The sequence below is a fragment of the Erinaceus europaeus genome, chromosome 10, assembly GCF_950295315.1.
Source record: "Erinaceus europaeus chromosome 10, mEriEur2.1, whole genome shotgun sequence".
Lineage (NCBI taxonomy): Eukaryota > Metazoa > Chordata > Mammalia > Eulipotyphla > Erinaceidae > Erinaceus > Erinaceus europaeus.
In genome coordinates this window covers 24,431,478-24,454,242 of record NC_080171.1, presented here as the reverse complement: position 1 = coordinate 24,454,242, position 22,765 = coordinate 24,431,478, and positions in this window count along the sequence as shown.

Here is a 22,765-nt window from a genome sequence, read left to right as displayed (position 1 = left end):
TTGTGGGCCTCTATAGGTACTTGCCCTCACTGTAGAGCAGCAATGGTAGGGACTGCCCCACTCTTCAAAGGGAGGCTGGGTCAAATTCCTCTGTCACTTGAGGAAGACTGATCCTGAAATGAGTGCAGTCTAGAATGTTCCCAACTGTGATAATGAACTGCAAGCTCTGACTGACAGAGACTCAAAGAACACACAGGCTCCTGTGCTAAATATGAATATATATAGACCTTAGCACAGATGGCTGGGGTAAATAGTTAATTGTATTTATATACTTTCTTCAAGTTGGGAGCTACTATCTGCCCTAATCCAACTTTCTAGTCCTATTCTTAACTCTGACACCATCTTCCCAGACAATACTCTTAGTCCACCTGTATATTAGCTATCAGGCGCAAGCAAAAATTACTGAAGTCATAGGCCCCTTGGAACTCAACTAAAATAGACTTCTTAGCTTCTTCCCAATCCTCAAGACCTCTTAATTTCATCTGCTCTACTCCTACCTTTGGGCTCCTGTGTATTAAACTATTTGTCTTACTTTAAAACTTACTGCCTTTCAGCCACCAACTTGTAGACTCTACTATGATTCTATCATGACTTCCCTGGGCAAACACCCTCATCAATGTGTCCAGAAGTTTCACCTCTCCAGAGCCCTACACCATTAAGGGAATGTAGAAACAGGCTAGTGGTAGAGATGAACCTGCCATTGTCCATGTCCAGCAGTAGAAATTACAAAAACCAGGCCTTTCACCTCTTGCACTCCATAAAGAATTTTGGTCCATACTCCCAGAAGGATAAATAATAGAGAAGCTTCCAATGGAGGAGATGGGACACAGAACTCTGGTGGTGGGAACTGTATAGCATTATACCCCTATTATCCTACAATCTTGGTAACCCCTATTAAATCACTAATAGAATTTTTTAGGGGCTGGGTGGTGGTGTGCCTGATGAGCATGCATGTTAGAATGTGCAAAAACCCAGGTTTAAGCCCCTGGTCTCCACCTACAGGGGGAAAGCTTTGCAGGTGGTGAAGCAGGGCTGCAGGTGTCTCTCTCTCTCTCTCTTTCTCCTCCTCCTCCTCCTCCTTCTTCTTCTCTATCACCCCCTTCCCTCTCAATTTCTGACTGTCTCTATCCAATAAATAAAGAAAAGAAAAATAATTTAAATTTTTTAAGTAGTCCCTTCAATACTTCTTGGAGAATAGTTTTTGTGGTGATGAGTTCCTTCAGCTATTAGTTGTCTGAGGAACTCTCCATTCCTCTTTCCAGTCTAAACAAAAGTGTGGTAGGTTATTCTTAGTTTTAAACATTACTAATTGAGTATCTGATGAATATCTTACTCTTCTTTACTGGTCTTTATACTTTCTGTTAAGAAATCTGATAATTTTATGGACTTTCCCCTTTAGGTGACACTTTGTTTTTCTACTGCTGTCTTCAGGATTCTCTCTTTATCTTTGGTCTTTGTCAATGTCATTATGATATGGCTTGATATATGTATATCTGGGTTGATTTTCTTGGGGATTCTATGAGCTTCTTGGATTTATATCTCTCTGCTGTTGGTCAGATTATGAAAGTTCTCTGATAGTATCTTGTCTAGAATGTGTTCTTCCCTTATTTCTTCCTCTTCATCCTATGATGTGAATGATATTTCTTTTGACACCATCCCACAGCTCTTTGATGTTATTTCATCATCTCATATTCTCTTCATGTTCTTTTACTTTATTCTTAGTTTTGACTATTTTGTCCTGAAACATACTGATTCAGTCTTCTGCATCCATCATTCTGTTTTTAGGTTCCTGTACTATGGTCTTTAGTTCAGATATTCCAGTTTGGCCACTTTGGTCATTAGCTCTTTATTTTGTTTTTGGATTTGTCTCAATGTTTCTCCATATTTTCACATGTGATTTCTTTGTTACTGTTGGTGAGTTTTACTACTATTTTTCTCAGTTCAGTGAATATCATGTAGACTAGTGTTGCATAGTTTTTGGGGGGATTATAAATCTCTGGTTATTTGGGGGCTTTTTTCAGGGCTCTTGACTTATCCTCTAGGCAAGGCTCTCCATTTTGTTTACTGTACAATGATCATTATGAGACCCTCAATTTGGTTGTACCTGGGTCAGAACTAGATTTTTTTTCTTTTTTCTTTTTTTAAATTTTATTTATAAAAAATAAACACTGAAAAAAACATAGGATAAGAGTGGTACAACTCTACACAATTAGCACCACCAGAACTCCAGATCCTATCCCCTCCCCTGATAGTTTTCCTATTCTTTAACCCTCTGGGAGTATGGACCCAAGGTCATTGTGGAATTCAGAAGGTGGAAGGTCTGGCTTCTATAATTGCTTCCCCGCTGAACATGGGTGTTGACAGGTCGATCCATACTCTCAGCCTGCCTCTCTCTTTCCCTAGTACAGTGGGGTCCTGGGGAAGTGGAGCTCCAGGACACATTGGTGGGGTTGTCTGTCCAGGGAAGTCTGGTTGGCATCATGATAGCATCTGGAACCTGGTGGCTGGAAAGAGAGTTAACATATAAAGCCAAATAAATTGTTGACTAATCATGAATCTAAAGGCTGGAATAGTTCAGACAAAGAGTTGGGAGGGGGTTGTCTCTGTTTTGTATATACCTAGTAGGTATATTTTAGTCATATTCTAAAGGGCCTGTGGCTATACAAGTTTTTGGGTTTTTTTTAAGGATGAGGTTCTTCCTGCCACAAAAGGGTTGAGTTTGGTTATTTCTATCTTTCTAGCCTCTGGTAACTGGTTTAGTCCTACTGGATCTGTCTTGGTGGTGGCTGGATAAAGTCTGTAGGTATCTCACTAATGTGCAGAAGTAAGGATGTGGTATCTATAACTAGGAGGTGGCAACTTATTTAATTAAAAGTATTTAGATGAAATGTTGAAAGGATTTGGTCTTGGGTCAGATAACTTGAGACATCAGTGCTGGACAGGTTTAGATCATGAGTTAGAGACTGAGAATTCTGGAGATGTCAAGGATATATAATGTCATACACAAGAATAGTTTTAGTGTCAGCTGGCAAAGTAACAGAGGATTACAGATCTCAGTAGTGAGTGAAGCTTTTGCTTTGTAAGGGTGGAACTTTTGTCTCAGGTGTAGGATGGTTAAGATTGTCATTTTCACTGGGCTGGCTTCATAGGCAGGTAACAGATGACCAGAAACTCATGGCTGAGCTGAGGACGCAGTTTAATCTTTATTCATGAGTGGGCAAACAGTCCAACACCTAATCATCACACAAAGTGCTCCTCCATCTTTCTCCTCTGGCGGCAGAGTCAGGAACTCAGGAAGTACGTAGGGTAGGAGGTGGGGAGAAGGAAGAAGCTCAAAACTAGCAAGGGCTAAACCAAATCTCCCGGAGATGGGGGTAGTGAGACCAAACCAATGTAACAGAAAAGACCATGTAAATAGACCACAATGTCAAGCAATGTAACAGAAGCAGAACTAGATCCCAGAATCAGAACTAGAAGCATACCAACAATTACCCCTTTTCTTTTTAACTAATTGACCATAGTATCAGGAGTGTGGGATGAACAGAAACCTATATCGTACAGGCATTTTCAAAAAAGAAACTGGCACAAACATGGAGGAACAAGTAAGCGAGCAACAAGAACCAGTGTGCTGCCAAGGGAAGGCCGGGCGTTTCTGAGGGGGGCGTTTCTTGCCTCTGTGAGCAAGGCTTTATCAAGCTAAAGCACCTTTCCTGGCTCTCTGGACTTTTTTTTTTGCCTCGATGGGCGTTTCCTGTCTCTGTAGGCATTATCTAGCATGGGGGGGATATGGCCTAGAGTCCCAAGGCAGCTGGCTGCAGTCAGTCTTTGAGAAACCCAGCAGCATAAAGGAAAGCCACTGTAGTGTTGTGTACCAGTAAGTCCGAGAGAAGTGCCAGTTCAAAGCAGATGTCCACCGAAGAATTGCCAGGGGGGTGAACTGTTGCATGAGGAAGGTCAGCCGCTGGAATTCCACTTTTCTGTAGAGAACTTGACAGCTGCAATTACTTACTTATGAAACTTCTAACCTTGTAGCAGGTTAGAAGTTTACCACAATTGATCACTCTATTACAATTGTAAGTCTTTTTTAGTATGATTTTAAGGTTGTTTAAAGTTTAAACAATAAAATGTGAAACGGTAAACATAAGAACCATGGAAAAAAGCTTCAGGCATGAGAATCATTAGCATAACAATTGTGCAATCTACTGTTCCTGATTGAGAAGGTATTTGAGAGCTTTACATATCAATACCATCTTATTTAACCTTTTGTTACACCCATTCAAGATGGAGACACACCCTAGGTGTGTGCAGGTTTTTTAGACCAACTTAGTTAAAATATATTGATTTTTTAGCTAATTTTTACCTCAGACTTTAAATGTAAGTTAATTTTACCTTTATGAGAACTATGTTGAAAACCTTTTTCATTTAACTTTGCCTGGTAAGAATGTAGCCTTAAAGTTACATTTTTAACCTTAAAGTTAATGTTTTCCAAACTTTAAACACACACATAAACATGGTCTTCAATACACAAGGAGAAAAACTTTTGTTATGAAGACATGTCATTTTAAACACGAGTTTAGATCTATACTGTCTTAGTTGTTTGGAGTGTGTGTTGTCCAGTGGTGGCTTCTTGCACAACTTCAGCTCCAGGAACTGCAGGTTGTGAACTCTGCAGGAATCTCTGCGTATTCTAGCTTCTCTGCCTTCAGAGTCGAGCTGGGGATCTCAGCCAGGGTGCCCAGTCCTGGAAGGGAGCCCACAGTCTCCAGGTGGTCCGGGATCTGCCCAGACTTCATAGCAGGAGGGCGGGTGGGCCGGCCATGCAGAAGGCACGGGCTGAGGCGCCCCGGGGTAGGGGCCAGGACAGGCTGCAGCCCTGCCTTCCATGCCTGCTGCCCTGCTCCTGGTGGCCGAGCAGCATGGAGGGAGCCCACGCCCAATGCCCCACTACTGTGGGCAGGCGGCAGGCAGAAACCAGAGTGTGGCACAGAGAGAAATGTTCCAGAAACACAGAAACAGTCTCATGAAGAAATGGCAGAGGCCTTTGGAAACCTCTTCACAAGCAGAAAAGCAGCCCATAGTGGATAGGTAGCCAAAGTCTTCACTTATCTGGGGGATGCACAGGTCAGGCCCCACGTTGGTGCTCCATATGTCGTTTTCGCCAGGCTGGCTTCATAGGTGGGTAACAGATAACCAGAAACTCATGGCTGAGCTGAGAACGCAGTTTAATCTTTATTCATGAACAGGCAAACAGTCCAACACCTAATCATCACACAGTGTGCTCCTCCATCTTTCTCCTCTGGCAGCAGAGTCAGGAACTCAGGAAGTACATAGGGTAGGGGGTGGGGAGAATGAAGAAGTGCAAAACTTGCAAGGGCTAAACCAAATCTCCTGGAGATGGGGGTAGTGAGACCAAACCAATGTAACAGAAAAGACCATGTAAATAGACCACAATGTCAAGCAATGTAACAGAAGCAGAACTAGATCCCAGAATCAGAACTAGAAGCATACCAACACAAGATGAGTGTAGCTGTTGCACAGTTGGTATATTTTCTACCCTCTGTGGAAAAACAAATGAACAAACAAACAAAACAGAAACAACAGTAAGACAAAACAAAACAGAAAGGGGATAAAGTCATGCACACACAGAAAGAAAATAAGCAAATAAACAAACAAAAAAACACAGACACATAAAAAATAAACAGGCAAGCCTGAAAAAATGTATAAGAAACAATAGAATAAAAAATATAAAAAAGAAAAAATAAGCCAGAACAGAATAGGACAGGTAGTGTTTTAGCAGAGGGGGTCTATGTCTCAAGTTCCAAGGCAAGATAAAAGTGCTGAAATCCTAGGTGAATAGAGGGCATGCTAGAGGAGGGGTAACTATTGTTGAGGTTTCTGAAGTTGGAGATGAATCCCTGGCCTCAGACAAGGAAAAATTGTTAGGCAGTTCCCCACCTCCTTTGAACAACAGAGGGTCCTAGACCACCTGGGTTAGGTGCCTTGGAGATGTGGTCACACTAGATCCAATATATTCCCACTTGTGAAAAACAATACCCTGGCTATAGTAATGCAGAGGGGCAGATTGTCCCCAATAGGTCTATAGCTAGCAGGGGTAGACAAGGAATCTCTCCTTCCATTTATCTTCCAGTCATAAAAAAAAAAAAAAAAAAAAGTAGTGGATTCTTTTTCACTGAGGAAAAGCAGACTTACACTCTCCCTTACCACCCAAGAATTTGGGTATCTCAGAGTCTCACTCTCAGGTCTGGCAGCAACAGATCTCATGAATTGCTGAGTCTTTGTCTCTGCTCCCAGCCTCTACCAGGATCCCAGCACAAAACTTCCAGGCTTTTTCTGGAATGTGTCCCCACAGATGCTCCCCAGTTCTCTGTTCTGTTTCTGCAAACTGGCTGGGCTATATGTTCTAAGTTTAGTTGGGACTTCCCTGCACACAGTAATACTACATAGTAATGCCACATGGCAATCTTCCTTTGTTCATCCAAACTTTATCTTAGTTCCTCAGAAAAGCTAGTGATTGGTTAATCTTAGGATTCATTCTTCTTTTCTTTTTGTTCTTTTTTTTTTTTTTCACATCATCCATGGCCTACAGTGTAGGATAATTGTGAAAGCATGGTAAGGCATAAGGGAACTCCCATCCTAATGATGGAGGTCTGAAAAGGCACCCCACCTTTCAGCCTCTCCCTTTCAGGGATGGAGTATGGAGGGAAAAGCTTTCCTGACTCAGTTTCCTCTTGTCAGTCTCCCAGGCCTCACAAAGGCCTACACCTTAACACTTAAATCATTCCCTTGTTACAAACCAAATGGTTGGCTGCTTAAAAGTTCACTATAAATTCACCATCTTTGATCACATACAAAATATACTCCATCACCCTGCCTTGTCAGAAACATATTAGTAAGGCTCACACTCTATTTCCTCATTCTTTGATCACTACTCCTTGTATCACTATTCTGACTTTCTCTGTTAACCTCCCCCTGCTGGTATAATTATCATGTTTTTCTTAATAACTTTAGTTAATTAACACTCTTGCCCCATAACAACGAATCACGCTGAACTCTCCTCTACCCCTATAAATTCTCGTCATTCGTTAGATCCTCCACCATGAGGGTACTGACATTTGGAAACCCATCATCATTGACATATGTGAAAAATGTTCTTGTTCCATTCTGCTATTTAAACACTGCCTCCTGTACAATAAAACATATTGTTCATAGCTGGATTTTCCCCCTGCTGTTCTGTCTGTTTGTGTAGCCACTCTCACTAGCACAGGAAACCAGTTGGCTTACTCTGTTGTGAGGCCACCCACATGAGTGCCAGCACTACAGAGACTTGTTCAGACTCTCTCACAAATGCTATTCTTGATGATTTAATAAAACAAATATTTCTTGGGTCCTTTCAAGGCTCAGTGGGGTGAGGGAAGATGCCCAAGTTACATATAAGTTACTTGATTGTTCTAACCTCTGTATATCTCTAGAGTTCTGTCTCTATAGGTCCAGATAATTTCTGTCAACTCAACATCACTAAAGGTGACTTTCTTCCAGATCGCTTTCTCTCCTCTCCTCTCCTCTCCTCTCCTTTCCCGGATCAACTAGGAATACCAAAGGAGACCACCCGGGACCGAAACAAGACAGGACTAGAATGACCACAGGAACCCACTAAATCACTGGTGAGTACAAACACGTGAGGCTGGTGACAGAGAGGAGAGAGGAGCACAAGGAGAGATTAAGTGACTGCTAACAGTCCAGCAGTTTATCAGTTGAGACACCACCTCCAGTATGCTCCACAAACAAGGGGACTGCTGAAGGGAGGAGACGACTCCCCAGAGACTCACCAAGTGCAACTCTGAGTCTCCATTGCTTCTACCCTCAGAATCTGGAGCAGCGACAGGGAGGGACACCAGGGGACAGAGATCTATCCAGGAAACTCAGGAGAAGATCTATACCTCGGTGGCATAGCTGAGGGGCTGTGAAAGTCTCTTTGCATAACCACTGAATTATCTCTACCACACCCTACTTTATCTCTTGGTCAGGAGTCAGTGATTAAGCTAAGAAGCCTATTGATAGTTTAAAAGCCCTCAGGCTACCATAGCCTACACGGAAGAAAAAAAAAAGAGGCTTTTAAACCACTGAGCTCCAACTCAGGGATTAAAATACTAGTGAAACAACTGTTAACTTCCACCACTGTGAACCCTTCAATTAACTTACTTAGACACAAGTCAATCCAGGGAATAGTGATCAGTAATTTGAAAAGTACTGATAAAGGGAACTCATAACATAATATATAAAATGGTTAAAACAACAAGAAGAAATATTGGAGAATTGAACCAGGACAAGAGTCCAGCTAAAAGTCCTCCAGAGGGTGAAGCACAAAATAACGATTTCAACATCCAAGCATTAGCTAAGGAAATAATCACAGGAGTGAGTAAAGAATTTGAAAAAACTGCAATCAGAACTACAGGAACAACAAATTAGACTATGGAAGAAAATACTAATTATCTCATGGTTATTAGAGAGCTTAAAGCTGAAATCGCTGAACTAAGAATGCAACTAGTTGAACAAGCTAAAACAGTATCAGAGCAGGGCAACAAAATAGATGAACTCCAGAAAACAGTAGAGGGAAGAGAGAATATAATCAATGAGGCTGAAGACATAATTAGCAAGATTGGTGATGAATTAGAGACAACTAAAAAAGAAGTAAGAGATCTCAAAAAGAGATTAATAGATGCTGAAAACAACAACAGAGTCCTCTGGGATGACTTCAAAAGAAACAATATACGCATTATTGGCATACCAGAGGAAGAAAGAGAAAGAGAGGAAGAAAGCATTTTCCAGGCCATGATAGCTGAAAATGTCTCTAGTCTAGACAACATCAAAGACATAAAGATTCAAGAAGCCCAGAGGGTCCCAAACAGAATTAACCCAGACCTAAAGACACTAAGACATATCATACTTAGAATGGAAAAGAATAAGGATAAAGAAAGGATCCTGAAGGCTGCAAGAGAAAAACAAAGAGTCACCTACAGAGGAAAACCCATAAGATTAGCAGCAGACTTCTCCATACAAACACTACAGGCCAGAAGAGAATGGCAAGATATCTATCGAGTGCTCAATGAGAAAGGCTTTCAGCCAAGAATACTATATCCTGCTAGACTGTCATTCAGACTAGCTGGAGGCATCAAAACCTTCTCAGACAAGCAACAGTTGAAGGAATCAACTATCACCAAGCCTGCCCTGAAAGAAATTCTGAAAGGTCTCCTATAAACAATCAGACCACCACAAATAGGACAGATACCAAAACACTCTAAAACTCTACAAGAATGGCGTTAAATATCTTCAATCTTTGATATCAATAAATGTCAATGGCCTGAATTCTCCTATTAAAAGACACAGAGTAGGAAGATAGATCAGAAAACACAATCCAACAATATGCTGTCTACAGGAAACCCACCTAACTCAACAAGACAAACACAGACTTAAAGTGAAAGGATGGAAAACTATCATACAAGCCAATGGCCCACAAAAAGGGGCAGGTACAGTTATTCTCATATCTGACATGATAGACTTTAAAATAGACAAAATTTAAAAAGATAGCAATGGACACTACTTAATGCTCAGAGGATCAGTCAATCAAGAGGACTTAACAATTATTAACATCTATGCACCCAATGAGAAGCCATCTAAATACATCAAACATCTACTGAAAGAGCTACAGAAATATATTAACAGCAACACAATCATAGTAGGGGACTTCAACACCCCACTCTATCAACTTGACAGATCATCCAAGCAGAAAATCAATAAAGACATAAGGGAGCTAAATGAAGAGATAAATAAACTAGAACTGTTGGACATTTTCAGAGTCATTCATCCCAAGAAACTGGAATACACATTTTACTCAAATCCACATGGGTCTTTCTCAAGGATAGACCATATGTTAGGCCACAAAGACAGCATCAGCAAATTCAAGAGCATTGAAATCATCCCAAGCATCTTCTCAGACCACAGTGGAATTAAACTAACATTTAACAATCAACAAAAGATTAGTAACAGTGCCAAAATGTGGAAGCTCAACAGTTCTTAACAACTTCTGGGTCAAAGAGGAAATCAAGGAAGAAATCAAAATGTTTTGAGACTTCAATGAAAATGAAGACACAAGCTATCAAAATATTCGGGACACAGCTAAAGCAGTCCTAAGAGGGAAGTTCATAGCTATACAAGCACACATTAGGAAACAAGAAAAGGCACAAATAAGCAGCCTGATTGCACATCTTAAAGACCTAGAAGAACAACAAGAAAGGAATCCTAAAACAACCAGAAGGACAGAAATCACTAAAGTTAGGGCAGAAATAAATAACATTGAGAATAGGAAAACCATACAAAAGAGGAGATATCACAACAGACACCACAGAAATTCAACATATCATGCGAGGCTTCTATGAACAACTATATGCCACCGAGCTGGAGAACCTGTAAGAAGTGGACGATTTCCTAGATACCCACCAACTTCCAAAACTAAGTAAAGAGGAAGTGGATAACATGAACAGGCCCATCACAGTTAATGAAATTGAAACAATTATCAAAAATCTCTCCAACAATAAAAAAACCACCTGGACCAGATGGTTTTACAAATGAATTCTACAAAACCTTCAAAGAAGAACTAATACCTCTACTTTTAAAAGTCTTCCAGAAGATTGAAGACACTGGAATACTCCCTTCCAGCTTCTATGAAGCCAACATCACTCTGATACCAAAAGCAGACAGGGACACAACCAGAAAAGAAAACTACAGACCAATATCTCTGATGAACATAGATGCAAAAATATTGAACAAAATTCTAGCCAACCACATACAGCAGTATACCAAAAAGATTGTTCATCATGACCAAGTGGGGTTTATCACAGGCATGCAAGGTTGGTTTAATATACGTAAATCAATCAACATGATCCACCACATCAACAAAAGCAAGATCAAAAACCACATGGTCATATCAATAGATGCATAGAAAGCCTTTGACAAAATACAACATCCCTTTATGATCAAAACACTACAAAAAAAGGGAATAGATGGAAAATTCCTGAAGATAATGGAGTCTATATATAGCAAACCTACAGTGAACATCATACTCAATGGTGAAAAACTGGAAGCATTACCACTCAGATAAGGTACTAGACCAGGATGCCCACTATCACCATTACTATTCAACATAGTGTTGGAAGTTCTTGCCATAGCAATCAGGCAGGAGCAAGGAATTAAAGGCATAGAGATTGGAAGAGAAGAAGTCAAACTATCCTTTTTTGCAGATGACATGATAGTATACACAGAAAAACCTAAGGAATCCAGCAAGAAGCTTTTGGATATCATCAGGCAATACAGTAAGGTGTCAGGCTATAAAATTAACATTCAAAAGTCAGTGGCATTCCTCTATGCAAACACTAAGTTAGAGGAAACTGAAATCCAGAAATCAATTCCTTTTACTATAGCAACAAAAACAATAAAATAGGAGTAAATCTAACCAAAGAAGTGAAAGACTTGTATACTGAAAATTATGAGTCACTACTCAAAGAAATTGAAAAAGACACAAAGAAGTGGAAAGATATTCCATGTTCATGGGTTGGAAGAATTAACATCATCAAAATGAATATATTACCCAGAGTCATCTACAAATTTAATGCTATTCCCATCAAGATCCCAAGCACATTTTTTAGGAGAATAGAAAAAATGCTACAAATGTTTATCTGGAACCAGAAAAGACCTAGAATTGCCAAAACAATCTTGAGAAAAAATAACAGAACTGGAGGCATCACACTCCCAGATCTCAAACTGTATTATAGGGCCATTGTCATCAAAACTGCATGGGACTGGAACATGAATAGACACACTGACCAGTGGAATAGAATTGAGAGCCCAGAAATGAGGCCCCACACCTATGGACATCTAATCTTTGACAAAGGGGCCCAGATAGTACATGGGGAAAGCAGAGTCTCTTCAACAAATGGTGTTGGAAACAATGGTTTGAAACATGCAGAAGAATGAAACTGAATCACTGTATTTCACCAAATACAAAAGTAAATTCCAAGTGGATCAAGGACTTGGATGTTAGACCACAAACTATCAAATACTTAGAGGAAAATATTGGAAGAACTCTTTTCTGCATAAATTTTAAAGACATTTTCAATGAAACAAATCCAATTACAAAGAAGACTAAGGCAAGTATAAACCTATGGGACTACATCAAATTAAAAAGCTTCTTCACAGCAAAAGAAACCACTACCCAAACCAAGAGACCCCTCACAGAATGGGAGAACATCTTTACATGCCATACATCAGATAAGAGTTTAATAACCAGGAGTCGGGCTGTAGCGCAGCAGGTTAAGCGCAGGTGGCGCTAAGCACAAGGACCCGCATAAGGATCCTGGTTCAGGCCCTGGCTCCCCACCTGCAGGGGTGTCGCTTCATAAGCGGTGAAACAGGTCTGCAGGTGTCTATCTTTCTCTCCCTCTCTCTGTTTTTCCCCTCCCCTCTCCATTTCTCTCTGTCCTATCCAACAACAATGACAACAATAATAACTACAACAATAAAACAACAAGGGAAACAAAAGGGAATAAATAAATAAAAATAAATATTTAAAAAAGAGTTTAATAAACAACATATATAAAGAGCTTGCCAGACTCAACAACAAGACAACAAATAACCACATCCAAAAATGGGTGGAGGACTTGGACAGAATATTTACCACAGAAGAGATCCAAAAGACTGAGAAACACATGAAAAAATGCTCCAAGTCTCTGATTGTCAGAGAAATACAAATAAAGACAACAATGAAATATCACTTCACTCCTGTGAGAATGTCATACATCAGAAAAGGTAACAGCAACAAATGCTGGAGAGGGTGTGGGGTCAAAGGAAACCTCCTGCACTGCTGGTGGGAATGTCAATTAGTCCAACCTCTGTGGAGAACAGTCTGGAGAACTCTCAGAAGGCTAGAAATGGACTTACCCTATGATCCTGCAATTCCTCTCCTGTGGATATATCCTAAGGAACCCAACACATCCATCCAAAAAGATCTGTGTACACATATGTTCTTGGCAGCACAATTTGTAATAGCCAAAACCTGGAAGCAACCCAGGTGTCCAACAACAGATGAGTGGCTGAGTAAGTTGTGCTCTATATACACAGTGGAATACTACTCAGCTGTAAAAAATGGTGACTTCACCGTTTTCAGCCGATCTTGGATGGACCTTGAAAAATTCACGTTATGTGAAATAAGTCAGAAATAGAAGGATGAATATGAGATGATCTCACTCTCAGGCAGAAGTTAAAAAACAAGATCAGAAAAGAAAACACAAGTAGAACCTGAAATGTAATTGGCATATCACACCAAAGTAAAAGACTCTGGGGTGGGTGGGTGGGGAGAATACAGGTCCATGATGACATAAATGACATAGTGGGTGTTGTATTGTTAAATGGGAAACTGGGAAATTTATGCATGAACAAACTATTGTAATTACTGTTGAATGTAAAACATTAATTCCCCAATAAAGAAATAAATTAAAAAAATGTGACTTCCTTCCAGTGCATGAATAAAAATAGCCAATTCAAGATGTTTAAACTAATACATCTATTGGTGGCTTATGTTTATAATTTCTGATTTTGTAAGATAGGAAGCAAGGCTAAGCTCAGCTGGAGTCACTCGTTTCTGCTGTATGTGTTGTCAGCTGAACTCATTCATGCATGTATAATCAATCACCTGACAGACAGTCTGCAGGATAACTGGCTTCACATGGCTTCACTCACATATCTTGCAATTGATGCTAGATGTTATTTGGGGCAGCAGGTCTACAATATGTTGAGTCTTTGATCATAAACATGCAACTGATTCAAAAACAGCAATAAAAGAGGTCAAAAGCAAATAAACAAATGTTTTTCAGATTTCTGTTTGTCACATGTACTTATGATCAAAGATCTTACATAGCCATATCAAGTTTCAATGTGAAATGAGACTGATGACAAGAGGGCAAGATATATAAAGTGGCATGATTCTCGAGGGGTCATTACTATAGCACTAAGTCAAAACATTTCTGGAAAGGTTGTTATAACACAGCTTTTTTTTTTAAATTTTTTAGTTAAGAAAGGATTAATGAACAAAAACATAAGGTAGGAGGGGTACAACTCCACACAATTCCCACCACCCAATCTCCATAACCCACTACCTCCCATGATAGCTTTCCCATTCTCTAGCCCTCTGAGAGCATGGACCCAGGGTCGTTGAGGGTTGCAGAAGGTAGAAGGTCTGGCTTCTGTAATTGCTTCCTCGCTGAACATGGGCATTGACTGGTCGGTCCATACTCCCAGTCTGCCTCTCTCTTTCCCTAGTAAGGTGTGTCTCTGGGGAAGCTGAGCTCCAGGACACATTGGTGGGGTCTTCAATCCAGGGAAGCCTGGCCAGCATCCTGATGGCATCTGGAACCTGGTGATTGAAAAGAGAGTTAACATACGAAGCCAAACAATTTGTTGAGCAATCATGGATCCCAAGCTTGGAATAGTGGAGAGGAAGTGTTAGGGAGGTACTCACTGCAAACTCTAGTGTACTTCTGCTTTCAGGTATATATTTTGCAGTAGTATATGGATACGTGTGCACATAAGCTCTCTCTCACAGAAACTGGTGTATATCTAGGTTATGTGACTTTGTTAGAAAGTGAACTACCTGAGATGAAATTACAGTGTACTATAAAAGGAAAGGTCTCACCCGAGTAATGAAGCTGAAGGGTTGTCATTCCATACGTGAAGTCTTTGGACACAGTCTGAGGTGAAGCATGTTGAGGTGGCAATCGTTGCGTTGGTTAGGTTGTGGTCGGTGGATGCAATATTATTTGGTTTGGATTGGGAGAGGCATACGGGAAAGTGGGCCCTATCCAAGGGTTCCAGGACTGGGGGAAGTAGGGGCTCTATAGTGGAGATGTGAGGTTCCTGCTGTCTTAGGGTTCAAAAAGACAATCGATAGTTAATGTTATCATCACATTATTTGGTAATTGGGTTAACTTTGAAAAGTCCTTTTGTTAGGGTTTGCTGTACAGTATCCAGTATCTTGTATATAGCTGTGCTATTGGATGCTTCTAATCTACTTGGTCTAGGCTTTTGAGAGAGTCCGCATATCAAATACACAGCCTATATATTAAAAGGATTCAGTTTGTGTTTTGAAAAACTTTGAGAGATACAATTGATTTTCCCCCTCTCATATTAATTAACTACTGATTTATATGTCTACATTTTGCTGGGAGTGTACATAGACACCATTCCCACCACCAAAGGACTGAGACCCATTCCTCCTTCCCACTCCCACCCCCCACTGTCCCAGGAAGCTGCATGTCTACCGCTCACCACTGGGTTTTTACTTTGGTGCCCTACTTACAATTTGATCAGGTCCTGCTTTTAGTTTTCCTTTCAGATCTTCTTAATCAACTTCTGTTGATGAGTGGGATCATCCCATACTCATCTTTATCTTTCTGACTTAGTTCACTTAACATAATTCCTTCTTGCTCTGTCCAAGATGGGTCAGAGAAGGTAGGTTCATTGTTCTCGACAGCTGCATAGTATTCCATTGTGTATATATACCACAGCTTTCTCAGCCACTCATCTGTTGTTGGGCACCTGGGTTGCTTCCAGGTTTTAGCTATTATGAATTTGTGCTGCTATGAACATAGGAGTACACACCTCTTTTTGGTTGTGTGTCATAACCAGGTATAAGCCCAGGAGAGGAATTACTGGATCATATGGAAGGTCCATGTCTAGCCTTCTGAGAGTTTTCCAGACTGCTCTCCACAGAGGCTGTACCAATTTACATTCCCACCAGCAATGTAAAAGGGTTCTTATGTCCCCACATCCTCTCCAGCATTTGTTGCTGCTGTCCTTTTTGATGTATGCCATTCTTACAGGAGTGAGGTGGTATCTTAGTGTTGTCTTAATTTGCATTTCTCTGACAATCAGTGACCTAGAGCAGTTTTTCATATGTTTGTTAGCCTTTTGGATCTCCTCTGAGGTGAATGTTTTCTTCATATCCTCTGCCCATTTTTGGATGGGGTCATTTGCCTTTTTGGTGCTAAGTTTGCTGAGCTCTTTATATATTTGGGTGATTAGTTTCTTGTCCGATGTATGGCATGTGAAGATCTTCTCCCATTCTGTGAGGGGTCTCTCTGTTTATTTAATAGTTTCTTTGGATGTGCAGAAGCTTTTCAATTTGATGTAGTCCCATTGGTTTGTTTCTGCTTTAGTCTTCCTTGCAATTGGGTTTGATTCATCAAAGATGTCCTTGAGGTGTATGTGGGAAAATGTTTTATCAATGTTTTCCTCTAAGTATTTGATTGTTTCTGGTCTGACTTCTAGGACTTTGATCCATTTGGAGTTGATTTTTGTTTCTGGTGAGATAAAGTGGTTCAATTTCATTCTTCTGAATGTTTCAACCCAGTTTTCCTAGCACCATTTATTGAAGAGAGCCTCCTTTTTCCATTTAATCCTTTGGGCCCCCTTATCAAATATTAGATGCCCATAGGTGTTGGGATTTACTTCTGGGCTTTCAATTCTGTTCCACTGGTCTGTGTGCCTATTTTTGTTCCAGTACCATGCTCTTTTGATGATGATGGCTTTATAATATAGTTTAAGGTCTGGGAGTGTGATGCCTCCATTTCTGTTTCTTTTCCTTAAGATGGTTTTGGCAATTCTAGGTGTTTTCTGGTTCCAGATAAATGATTGTAGTATTTGTTCTATTCTCTTAAAGAAGCTTGGTGGAACTTTGATGGGTATTGCATTAAATTACTATATGGCTCTGGGGAGAATATTCATTTTGATGATATTTATCCTTCCAAGCCATGAGCATGGGATATCTTTCCATTTCTTGGTATCAGTTTCTATTTCCTTGAGTAGCGACTCATAGTTTTCAGCATACAAGTCTTTCACTTCTTTGGTCAACTTTATTCCTAGGTATTTGATTGATTTTGCTGAAACAGTAAATGGGAGTGATTTCTGGATGTCTTCTTCTTCAGATTTAGTGTTTGCATGAAGAAATGCCACTGATTTTTGTACATTGATTTTGTAGCCTGATACCTTGCTATATTGCCTAATAACTTCCAGTAATTTTCTGCTGGATTCTTTAGGTCTTTCTATGTATACTATCATATCATCTGCAAATAGTGAGAGCTTGTCTTCTTCCCTTCCAATCTGTATTCCTTTGATTTCTTTCTCTTGCCTGATTGCTATGGCAAGAACTTCCAATACTATGTTGAAGAGTAACGGTGACAGTGGACAGCCCTGTCTAGTCCCCGATCTGAGGGGGAATGCTTTCAGCTTCTCTCCATTGAGTATGATGTTGGCTGTAGGTTTGCTATATATAGACTCCACTATCTTGAGGAATTTCCCATCTATTCCCATTTTTTGTAGAGTTTTGAGCATGAATGGGTGTTGGATTTTGTCAAAGGCTTTCTCTGCATCTATTGAGATAATCATGTGGTTTTTGGCTTTGCTTTTATTGATGTGGTGAATGACATTGATTGACTTACGGATGTTGAACCAGCCTTGCATTCCTGGGATGAATCCCACTTGGTCATGATGAACAATCTTTTTGATGTGTTGCTGTATCCGGTTGGCCAAGATCTTGTTTAATATTTTGGCATCTATGTTCATCAGAGATATTGGTCTGTAGTTTTCCTTTTTTGTTCCGTTCCTATCAGCTTTTGGTATCAAGGTGATATTGGCTTCATAGAAGGTGGATGGGAGTATTCCTGTTTCTTCAATCTTATGGAATAGCTTAAGAAGTATGGGTATTAACTGTTTCCTGAAAGTTTTGTAGAATTCATTTGTGAAGCCATCTGGTCCAGGACTTTTGTTGTTGGGGAGATTCTTAATAACGGTTTCAATTTCTTTGTCTGTGATTGGTACATTTACAGCTTTTTTTTTTAAATGATGACTCATTAGTCACTATCAGGTCACCCCATCAGCTGTACTAACCTTTTATAAGACAACTGACTGGAGTCAGGCCATAGCACAGTGGGTTAAGTGCACGTGGCACTAAGCACAAGGACCAGCTTAAGGATTCTGGTTCGAGCCCCCGGCTCCCCACCTGCATGGGAGTTGCTTCAGAGTCAATGAAGTAGGTTTGCAGGTGTCTGTCTTTCTCTCTCCCCTCTCTGTCTTCCCCTCCTCTCTCCATTACTCTCTATCCTATCCAACAATGATGACATCAATGGCAACAATAATAATAACTACAATAACAATAGAAAAAACAAAGGCAACAAAAGGGAAAATAAATGAATAAATATAATTTTTTAATTTGAAAAAAAAGACAACTTATATTGCGTATCAGGCTTAAAGGAAAAAAACTAGTATAGTCATGGGCCCTTTGGAATATAACTAAAATAGGCCTACTAGCTATCTATAAAGCAGAGACCCCACCCAGGTCTTCATCTGCATTATTCCAGCCTTTAGGTTCATGATTAGTCAACAACTTGTTTGGCTTTATATGTTAACTCTTCTTTCAGCCACCAGGTTCCAGATGCTACCATGATGCCAACCAGACTTCCCCGGACAGACAACCCCACCAATGTGTCCTGAAGCTCCAATTCCCCAGAACCTCACTCCACTAGGGAAAGAGAGAGGCAAGCTGGGAGTTTGGATTAACCTGTCAACACCCATGTTCATCAGGGAAGCAATTATAGAAGCCAGACCTTCCACATTCTGCATTCCACAATGACCTTGGGTCCATACTCCCAGAGGGTTAAAGAATAGGAAAGCTATCAGAGGAGGGGATGGGATCCAGAGTTCTAGTGGTGGTAATTGTGTGGAGTTGTACCTCTCTTATCCTATGGTTTTTGTGTTTTCTTTTTATAAATGAAAAAATTTTTAAATTTTTTAAAAAGATACAAAGTAGAAAAAAAAGGCTAGTACAGGTTTTCAAACAACAGAAACGTACTATCATCAGATAGGAAATGAGACATTTCTTCCACTATGAAGGGAAATTTCAGGGGGTACTTGGTGAATTCAAACCCCTAAAAAAAAAACCAAACTACCTAAATCTTCCTTTTTCTAGTCTAAGAATTCTCTTCCTTCCAAAATTAAAGCCTACACATTCACTTACGAGATTATCCAATCTATGAGTGCTTGATTTGGACCTGATGTTTTAGTCATGTCAGTCTTATAGCTGGAAAGAATAAGAGATACTTTTAAAAAGTGTCTTTAGAGGGGTTCCCGGAAGATGGCGGAATGAGAAGCTGCTAGTAGCTGAGCTCTGACCACATCTCCTGAAAATGGTAAGATTTTCTGCCTTTAGGCCAGCCAATAAGGGGTCCTAGCGGTACCAAGGAGGTGACTATAACTTAATTTGGGTTAAGAATTAGAGTAGGAAAAAGGGGGAAAAATTTTTTTTCTTCCTTTTAATTTCTAAGCATACCTCCTTCCCCCCCCCCCATAACCAGTCCCTGGGGACCAGCTCCTAGCAGGTCCCTGCTAGGAGCTCCTTTTCTTTACCAAATTCCTATCCCACCAGGGAGTATCATTAATTCTAAGTCTATACCCTTCTGAAACCTCTGGCCTTTTTTATTTCTAAGTAGCCAACCCCCCCACCTCACCCTGCATAGCTAATTAAATAAAAATAAATAAATAAATAAACCCTTTCCTTTCACTGCCCTTTTATGACTGTTCTTTTTCTTATCTTTTTCTTTTCTCTCTCTCTCTTTCTTTATTTTTTTTTCTTTTTCTCATTATTTTCATCCTTTCTTCCTTAATCCTACAGCTTCCAAAGTCACAGCCCCCAACCCCCACACCAACAAACAGTGTGCTTTTTTGAATTCACTGATACACATTTGGGAATTTCCTTTCACTGCTCTTTAATTACAGCTCTTTTTCTTATCTTTTCCCTTTTCTCTTTCTTGCCTCTTTTTTTTTTTATCTTGTCATACACTTCTTCCTTCTTCTTTGCCTTTCTGAATTTGTGAATTATTTTGGGAAGAAATCTGATTCAGAGTGGACTCTCTATGTGTGTATCTCTGCTCTAGTTTCCTTTCCCCTCTTGTTACCCCTAGAATATACAGTGGATAGTAGATTTGCATAACTGTCTATTCTTGCTATCCTTTCTTTTCTCTTTCTTCTTCACTAGGATTTGGTTACTATTTATTCACGGACTGGAGAAATTGTTTGGCGAACTGGTAACAATTAAACTGCTTCAATACTTGCTTCAGTTGCTACTGTAATTCCTGAGGTTGGTGAGTGCAATTGTCATAAAGGTATTTAGTACAGTGTTACTTGTACTCAAGACACAACAACTGAGGAACAACAGAGCATAAAAAAAAAGAAACACATAAATCAAAAAAATGGGTAGATCAAAAACAAATAAAACTGCTACTCCAATGAATGAAGACAGGAACCCAGAAGAAATTACAAATCAGCCAGAAGTAACCATAGATAAGAAAAGTATGCAAGCAACAATAAACTTATTAATCACAGAAATGAAAACAACATTGGAGGAAAGGAATGGCAGTATTAGGGAAACAACAGTTGAGACCCCCAAGGAAAATACTGATTATCTTGAGGCAATCAGAGAACTGAAAGCTGAAATAGCTGTAATGAAGAAAGAAGTTGAGGCAAGGGAAAGCAGACTAACAGAGGCAGAAAACAGAATTAGTCACACAGAGGATGAGTTAGAGAAAACGAAGAAAGAGGTGAAAGAGCTTAAAAAGAGGTTGAGAGACACTGAAAACAACAACAGAGACATATGGGTTAATCTCAAAAGAAGTAACATTCATATAATTGGCCTGCCAGAGGAAGAAAGAGAGGAAGGGGAAGCAAACATTCTAGAGGAAATAATAGAAGAAGACTTCCCAGACCTGAATAACAGAAAGGACATCAAGATTCAAAAGGCCCAGAGAGTACCAGACAGAATCAACCCAGACCTGAAGACACCAAGACACATCATAGTCACAATGAGAAGAAGTAAGGATAAAGAAAGGATCCTAAAGGCTGCAAGAGAGAAACAAAAAGTCACATACAAGGGAAACCCATAAGATTATCTGCAGACTTCTCCACTCAAACTCTAAAAGCCAGAAGGGAATGGCAAGATATCTATGGAGCCCTGAATGAAAAAGGGTTTCAACCAAGGATAATATATCCTGGTAGACTTTCATTCAAACTAGATGGAGGGATCAAAACCTTCTTAAACAAACAACAGTTAAAGGAGGCAACCATCACCAAGCTGGCCCTGAAAGAGGTTCTAAAAGACCTCTTATAAACAAGAACATCACTATAATACTTGCAATATATCAGAGCAAACAAAAATTTTTTTTGAACAATGGCCTACAATACATTAAATCCATAATATCAATAAACGTCAATGGCTTAAACTCACCCATCAAAAGGCACAGGGTGGGGGGATGGATCAGAAAACATAACCCAACCATATGCTGCTTGCAAGAATCCCATCTGTCACAACAAGATAAACACAGACTTAAAGTGAAAGGGTGGAAAACTATCATACAGGCAAACGTACCAAAAAAAAGGGCAGGAACAGCCATTCTCATCTCAGACACGATAGATTTTAAATTAAATAAAGTAATAAAAGATAGGCAAGGACATTACATAATGATTAGAGGATCAATCAGCCAAGAAGACTTAACAATTATTAACATCTATGCACCCAATGAAGGACCATCTAAATACATCAAGCACCTACTGAAAGAATTTCAAAAATACATCAATAGTAATACAATAATAGTGGGAGACTGCAATACCCCACTCTCACACTTAGACTGATCAACAAAGCAGAGAACCAATAAAGATACAAGAAAATTGAATGAAGAGATTGACAGACTAGACCTCTTGGACATTTTCAGACTCCTTCACCCCAAAAAACTGGAATACACCTTCTTTTCAAATCCACATAACACATACTCAAGGATAGACCACATGTTAGGCCACAAAGACAGCATCAATAAATTCAAGAACATTGAAATCATCCCAAGTATCTCCTCAGATCACAGTGGAGTAAAACTAACATTTAACAACAAACAGAAAATTATTAAAAGTCACAGAACTTGGAAACTAAACAACATACTCCTTAAGAACCACTGGGTCAGAGACTCACTCAAGCAGGAAATTCAAATGTTCCTGGAAACAAATGAAAATGAAGACACAACGTATCAAAATATTTGGGACACAGCTAAAGCAGTACTGAGAGGGAAACTTATAGCCATACAATCACATATTAAACAACAAGAAGAAGCTCAAATGAACGACCTTACTGCACACCTCAAGGACTTAGAGGAAGAGGAACAAAGGAACCCTAAAGCAACCAGAAGGACAGAAATCACTAAAGTTAGAGCAGAAATAAACAACATCGAAAATAAAAGAACTTAAAACAAGGGTAACGAAAGGGAATAAATAAATAAAATAAATATTTTTTTTTAAAAGAAAGAAAATAAAAGAACCATACAAAAGATCAATGAAGCCAAATGTTGGTTCTTTGAAAGATTAAACAAAATTGACAAACCCCTAGCCAGACTCACCAAACAAAAAAGAGAGAAGACTCAAATTAATAGAATTGTAAACGATGGAGGAGATATCACAACTGACACCACAGAAATCCAGAGAATCCTACGAAACTTCTATGAAGAACTATATGCCACCAAGCTAGAGAATATGAAAGAAATGGAACAATTCATAGAAGCATATGCCCTTCCAAAACTGAACCAAGAAGAACTACAAAATCTAAATG